Below are 6,696 nucleotides of genomic sequence, written 5' to 3'. Positions count from 1 at the left end.
AAGGATTTAATGTCTGAAGTGATGATGGATTCCACAACCCTGCTGATGATTGGGAGAAGGCTCATTGGTCGGTAGTTGCAGGGATATATTTCTGCACCTATTTTATGCAGAGCAGTAATGTTTGCTGATTTCCAAGCAGATGGCCGATTGCCTTGATGATCTGAAATCATATTAAATTGTGTTCTGAAGTTTCATGCATGGGGTAAACACAAAGAAGCAAGAGCTGTCTGACCAATCCATTGGGAGAATTTGCGCAGTGAACTGGACTCTTGGCCCGACTTTGTTGGACAAACAAGCATTTTTATTTTTTCAACACACATTTGACCTTCGACTTCTACTTCGACAACTACCAACTTCTACACACCACCATTAATATCGCCACTACCACAACCCCAATTTCCATGTTTTTGTACAGTCACCAAAGAGGATTTTGGAACATGTCTTTCACAAAGTGGATTGCCAGGTCTGACTGTGAACTGAAGGTTGGAGGAAATGTAATTTGTTCAAGGTGTCGGCAACAATTCGCCCACTCTTCATAAAAGAAACCGTGGGATGATTAATGCCCGTCGACTCGTGCTGGCAGATGGGATAGTCAGATCAACGTCCTTCTGAGGAACGGTGCACACATTGATGGCTCGTCCTGCACGTGAAAAACAAGGTCAATAGTTTAGAGCTTGGTCGGGATTCAAACGAGGAGAAACAGCTCAGAGGCGAGTGTGCAAACCTCGCGGTTGTCCAGCCAGTCCCCAAAACCGAAATTTTAACCCAACTAATACATTGAGGAACTGCTTACACTCCTCATCAAACTATAGTGTTCCATATTCTCAGGACAGTTCTTTGTTGAATTAAAAATGTTCATCTTCACGTGATGCTCAAGGTCGAGATGACGCATTAATGAGTCCCAGTAATACCTGGTTCATTTTGAGAATACATATATTTTCCACCTGCAGGTGTACATCATGAACCTAAGTTATGGGTAAAGTCACATGATCCTGTGGTTTACACTCGAACCCCATACCTCATTAAACAGACTCACCTTCTTGCTGTTCTTTTTCAACGAAACTTTCACTGCAAAGTGGAAGAGACACAAACAGACAAACGTTGGTAATTAACTTGTGATTAAGTAGCAGCAACAAAGTTTTGAGGAATACCATTTACAACAATTTATATCTCACAACCACCATGCTGACCTTTAAACAGCCAGACACGGTGACACATTTATCAATAGTAAAAGGGTAACAGCCAGCCATGTTAACATGCTCTATCCATCCACCCATCGGGACCATACTCTGTGCAGAGCGTCGGTGCTGCCAAATCGGTCTCCTGGGCTGCTGAGGTCCAGGGCGCAATCCTGGACGGGTTGCCACTCTGATGCAGGATACTCAAGTGGCTCAATCACCCCAACAAGCTGGTACTTATTTTGCCGACCTCAGAAGGATGGCAGGCTGAGTCAACCCCACCTGGTATGAATTCAATGGCCAGGAGCATTTGAACTCAGGACGTGACGATCTCAAGCCCACCATCCTCACCATTAAGCAAACACTAGGAACCGGCTCTGTCAGCTGAAGGTAAAGTTCATGGTTTCGTAAATGTATGAAGGAATAACAAGGTAATTGAGGTGAACTTTACGACATTTACACTCGTTTTAACGTAAATCACAGGTGAGAGGAAAACTTCAGGGGTGGAATGACATTAACTTAATAAATGTACAGGAACAGATGAAGAGTAAAACATTTTTATTTTAACCTTCATGAACTCTGACCACAACATTAACAGTACCAAACTTTTCCTACCTCATCACTCGAAATGATGCTCCTCGCCTGGTAAACGGCTCCAAAACTTCCTTGCCCAAGTTTGTTGATGATGTCATAATTCGGGATCTGAACACAAAACGTGAGAAAACGTCATTTTTCATTCCAACATCAGGAAAAGAGTGCGTTCATGAGTTTGTTTGTGTTTTTGAAAAATACATTTATCAGTTTCATTATTTCACCTTGCTCGGCAATCTTCTTTCTTGCAAACCACACAGAAAAACTTTATAAACAATAAACTAACGATCTGATCACATGTCAGACTGGAACTTGAGGGGACGAGATATTGATCTTGGGATATCCGAGGCAGAGATACTGTGATGGGAAAGAACTTTGAGGGTATTCATGGGTTAACTTGTTAAACGATGAGATAGTGGGACACACACACACACACACACACACACACACACACACACACACACACACACACACACACACACACACACACACACACACACACACACACACACACACACACACACACACACACACACATTGTTTATGTACGGACACACGCATAAAATACACAAAATCGACAAACACAAAGATTTACCTTCAAACAGAGTTCTCTGAAAAAGGAATTCAAGTGGGAAATTAGCAAAATTCAATTGAATAAATATATCAAGGGGCAGAACACAGAATTTCGATCTCTGCACTCTGCCTTCACAACCAGATCACGGAAAACACGTGGACGGAGCGACATGATTGTTTTTATATATGTATCGATGTCGAAGTGAGGGGTGCATTATATGAGGAGATCGTACAAAATGTTAAACAAAGCGATATCCTGTAACAATAAAATTGTACCTCCCAAGACACCAACCACTCAGCACTCCAGTGCCCAACACAGGTGGAAACGTATGTGTTCAATCAATGCTCCCTTGAGAGCACAGATACTTCAGCGAAACTAACAACCAAGCAGCTTGGAGCATGCTCGCCAAGTGGCTTAAGCACTCAAGCACTCCAATGAAATGGTGATAAAGAAACGGCGAATTTGGCACCCGAATAGCTACACGTTAAACATACACCTCCCGGAGTTGCACAAAACGTCATGCCACGAACACTGACGTCTCCGGATGTTTATAAGCATTGCAATATACCCAGTAATTCGTAGCTATGATGAACAGGCATTCTAAAATACGAGTGAGGAAAGAATAAACAACAACTGTATTGTAAAAAATCGGTGCGGCCTGTTCCAGGTAAAGGTAAGGTTGAGCAGGCCAGAAAACATGGTGGCTTCAGACCCCAGCAAGGTCACCCAGAAGAGCCTGAAAACCCCAGACAGCGAGGTGGCCGAGGATCACCCGATGAAGGATAGAATTAAATTCAAACCTAATAACCTTCAAAAGGGGTGTTTTAAAAAAAACAAAACACCCAATTTCCACTCTTTTATTTCCTTGGAGTTTTCTTATCATGCATGCAAAGTTGCAGGTTGTTAGGTTTTATTGCTTTGGAGTTACGGAGGAGACACACTGACACACAAACACAAACACACACAAAACACACAAACACAAAACACACAAACACACACCCTTTTATTTGTATATAGATGGATGTATTGTTTCAACAGACCAACAATAAAAAATTTATGATGTTATTTTTCATCCCATATAAATGGCATGATGGAAAAGATGGTTCTTCTTTGGTCTAACCCAGGGGTTCCCAACCTGTGGTACGCGCACTACAGGTGGTACATTTGGACTTTCTCGGTGGTACACGGTAGCGTGCTTTTTTTAACGCATTTTTTATTTTACTTCTCTCTCATACAGCTTGTGCACAATAATTAAATTTATATCAAAAGCGGCTGTACACTGACAGCTGTTTGTTATCAGCCATTGTGCACAAGTCTTATTATTCGTTTTGTCTCTACACACCACACTGTCATCATTGCTTATTGCCCGGCTTATTGTTACCATTATCGTTCACCAGCATCATGTCATTGCGAAAATATTCGGAGAGTTATCCATCTTCCATCCAAAAAGGTGAATTAGAAGCTCCACAGTGTGTGATTTGTGGAAAAGTTCTCGGCAATCAATCTATGAAGCCAAGTCTATTGAAGCGCCATTTTTATTCTGTTCATCCTGAACACAGCGACAAGAACCATGATTTTTTTCGTTGGAAGGAAAATGCCATGAAAAGAGCACACGCTTCAACGGCAGCAGCAGTTTTTAACAGCAGTCCACGGCAGCCGTAAAGACATCCTACTTAGATGCACTGGGAATTGCAGAACATAAAAAACCTCACACCATCGGTGAAAGCCTCATCCTTCCCGCCACAAAGGATATCGTAGTCTCATGCTGGGAGAACAAAGCGGCAAGAAGCTAAATTCTCTTTCGTTGTCAAACAACACAGTTCAGAGGCGCATTGAAGAAATGTCAACCAATATTCGTGACCAGGTGGTGGCAGAAATCAAGGCATCTCCATGCGGATTTTCTATGCAATTGGATGAGTCAACTGACGTGAAAAATTGTGCCCAACTGTTAGCGTTCATTCGGTACGTGCATAAAGCCGAGTTCAAGGATGAAATACTATTTTGCCGCCCGCTTAAAACCACAACGAAAGCAAAGGACATTTTCGAAGAGGTGTCTTCCGTCTTTGATCAAGTTGGGCTGTCATGGGTTGATCTGAAACGCTGTACTACAGATGGTGCTCCAGCTATGTTGGGGTGCAGATCAGGTTTCCAAATGCTTTGTGAAGGCATTTGCTCCTGAAGTGCGCGGCCTACACTGTACGATCCACCGCCACGCACTCGCAGCCAAGGCGCTCCCCAAGCCATTGACTGACGTTCTCTCAACCATGATCAAAATTGTGAACCTTGTGAAATCCCAGGCTCTCAATTCGCGACTTTTCAAGAAACTTTGCGAGGATTTCGACTCCGACCATAAAGTTCTCTTATTCCACACTGAGGTGAGATGGTTATCCCATCTAAATATGGTGGAGCGCGTGTTTGAACTGCGAGCTGAGCTTCGTGAATTCTTCGAAAACGAAAGAAAACCAGACTGTCAATTTCGTCGCTGCTTTGAACGACCCCGACTGGGCATTGCACCTGGCTTATTTGGTCGACATTTTCTCTCAGTTAAACCCCCCAAACAAGTCTCTTCAGGGGACTGGCACGACTATCATTGACTTCATAGACAAGGTCAAGGGATTTCAGGAAAAACTCCGTCTGTGGAAGACGAATGTCGAAGCGGGAGTGGTGGTCATGTTTTCTTGCACGGCCGATATTCTTCAGAAGCGTGAAAAGAATCCCCCAAGGGAGTTCATACAACTGGTAAAAGATCACCTCGCTTATTTGGATGAGGAATTAAATTCCTATTTTCCGGATCTCAAGGAACTGGACCTGAAAATGATTTGCAACCCATTTCGCATAAATGCATTGGATTTGCCACCTGGAACAGGACTGCAGGAAAGCTTGATTGATCTCCAGAACGACTCCACAGCCCGAGATCAGTTTGACGAGATGAATCTTGCAGACTTCTGGTGTGGAATGTTGGGGTCTTACCCAAAGCTAGCTGCCCTGGCTGTTCATTCGCTCATAGTATTCCCATCTACATGGCTGTGTGAAGCTGGGTTCTCGTCAGTCGTTATTCTAAAAACAAAACAAAGATCCCTACTGGAGGTTGAACATGATGTTCGGTGCGCTTTATCCAAACCAAAGCCTGACAGCGACCTGCTTGTGAGCAAGAAGCAGGCTCAACCATCCCATTGACTGGACATTTTACACAATCAAATAGGTACTTACTGTATCATTCTTTTGTTTAGATCAGATTGCTCAATGTCATAGTTGTGAATTGTTAGTATTGTTTAACTCCCCATTGTCGTATCTGTATCGCAAATAAACACTATTTTAGGTGAATTTTGGTACAGTGGTACTCGGTGGGACCACAAACAAGTGAAATGGTACCCCAGTAAAAAAAGGTTGGGAACCCCTGGTCTAACCCAAGAGTTGGAAAAGGCACAGGCTGAACGACAGAAATACATTACAACAAAAAATATTAATCTCCAAGAAAAGGGTATTGGGTTTTATTATAAATATGTTCCATCATCATCTGATCGAGCGAACTCTGGCATTAGCAACAACTCTTCTCCACAGATCCCTTCTCTCCATGCAGCCTGGCAACTCCCGCCTGCCAATACCCGAATTGCGCTCTCGCGTATCGATATAGGTTAGGACCGGTCGACCTCGTTTTCTGTAACCGTGGAATGGTTCCCATAGGATAGCGCTATGGACAGTTTCCTCCCGGCTTCTTCATGGTTGATTTCAATGCAAATATGTTCCACAGCAGAAGAATGGAGGGGTTTCAAGAAAAGATTGGCTTTGCACTATTGTTGATAAACCAACAAGTTTGGATTTAACTGAAATGGTAATAATGAAAAGGTTTTAAAGTTGACAAAATTAAAAGCTCTTTTAGAAGTACAGAACAAATATGATTGGTTTCCTGTTGTAAAAAAAATACTTTTGGAGACAGGAATATCCCGAAATCCAAATGAATATATGCGTGACATTATATGCAGTGAAAGTAGTTCAAGGGTTGAAAGGGATGTTGATGAGATCGATGAAAATGAACACATTAAAATATTAAATGAGGACAAAATTTTGGAAAGGTGAGAGAAATTAGATGAAGAGTTTTCAAGGGTATATATAATATATATATATATATATATATATATATATATATATATATATATATATATATATATATATATATATATATATATATAATGATTAAGACAAATATTTTAGGTGAAGAAGAAAAAAAAAACCTTTAAAATGAGAAAAGTTGGGAAAGGAGTATTTTGAAAATATATAGCTATAAACAAAGGAATATATGTTGAGACAACCTTCCTGGTTGATAAGTTATTGAGTGAAATAGAACCGAAAGAA

General features: G+C 41.7%; 1 long non-coding RNA gene across 1 annotated transcript in view; it reads right to left on the bottom strand.

The window, feature by feature from the left end:
• Positions 1-264: 264 nt before the first annotated feature.
• LOC147028244 (uncharacterized) overlaps positions 265-6,696 on the bottom strand; it is a 21,511-nt gene continuing 15,079 nt past the window's right edge. Inside the window, exons 2-4 of the long non-coding RNA XR_015056921.1 lie at positions 1,794-1,880; positions 1,037-1,068; positions 265-640 (exon numbers count right to left, since the gene is read on the bottom strand). This is a non-coding gene — a long non-coding RNA (uncharacterized LOC147028244). The remainder of the gene's footprint in view (positions 641-1,036; positions 1,069-1,793; positions 1,881-6,696) is intronic.

This window comes from Eptatretus burgeri, chromosome 4 (genome assembly GCF_056783735.1).
Source record: "Eptatretus burgeri isolate ZD-2024b chromosome 4, Ebu_testis_v1, whole genome shotgun sequence".
NCBI classification, from domain to species: domain Eukaryota; kingdom Metazoa; phylum Chordata; class Myxini; order Myxiniformes; family Myxinidae; genus Eptatretus; species Eptatretus burgeri.
This window is presented reverse-complemented; position numbering and strand designations above follow the sequence as displayed.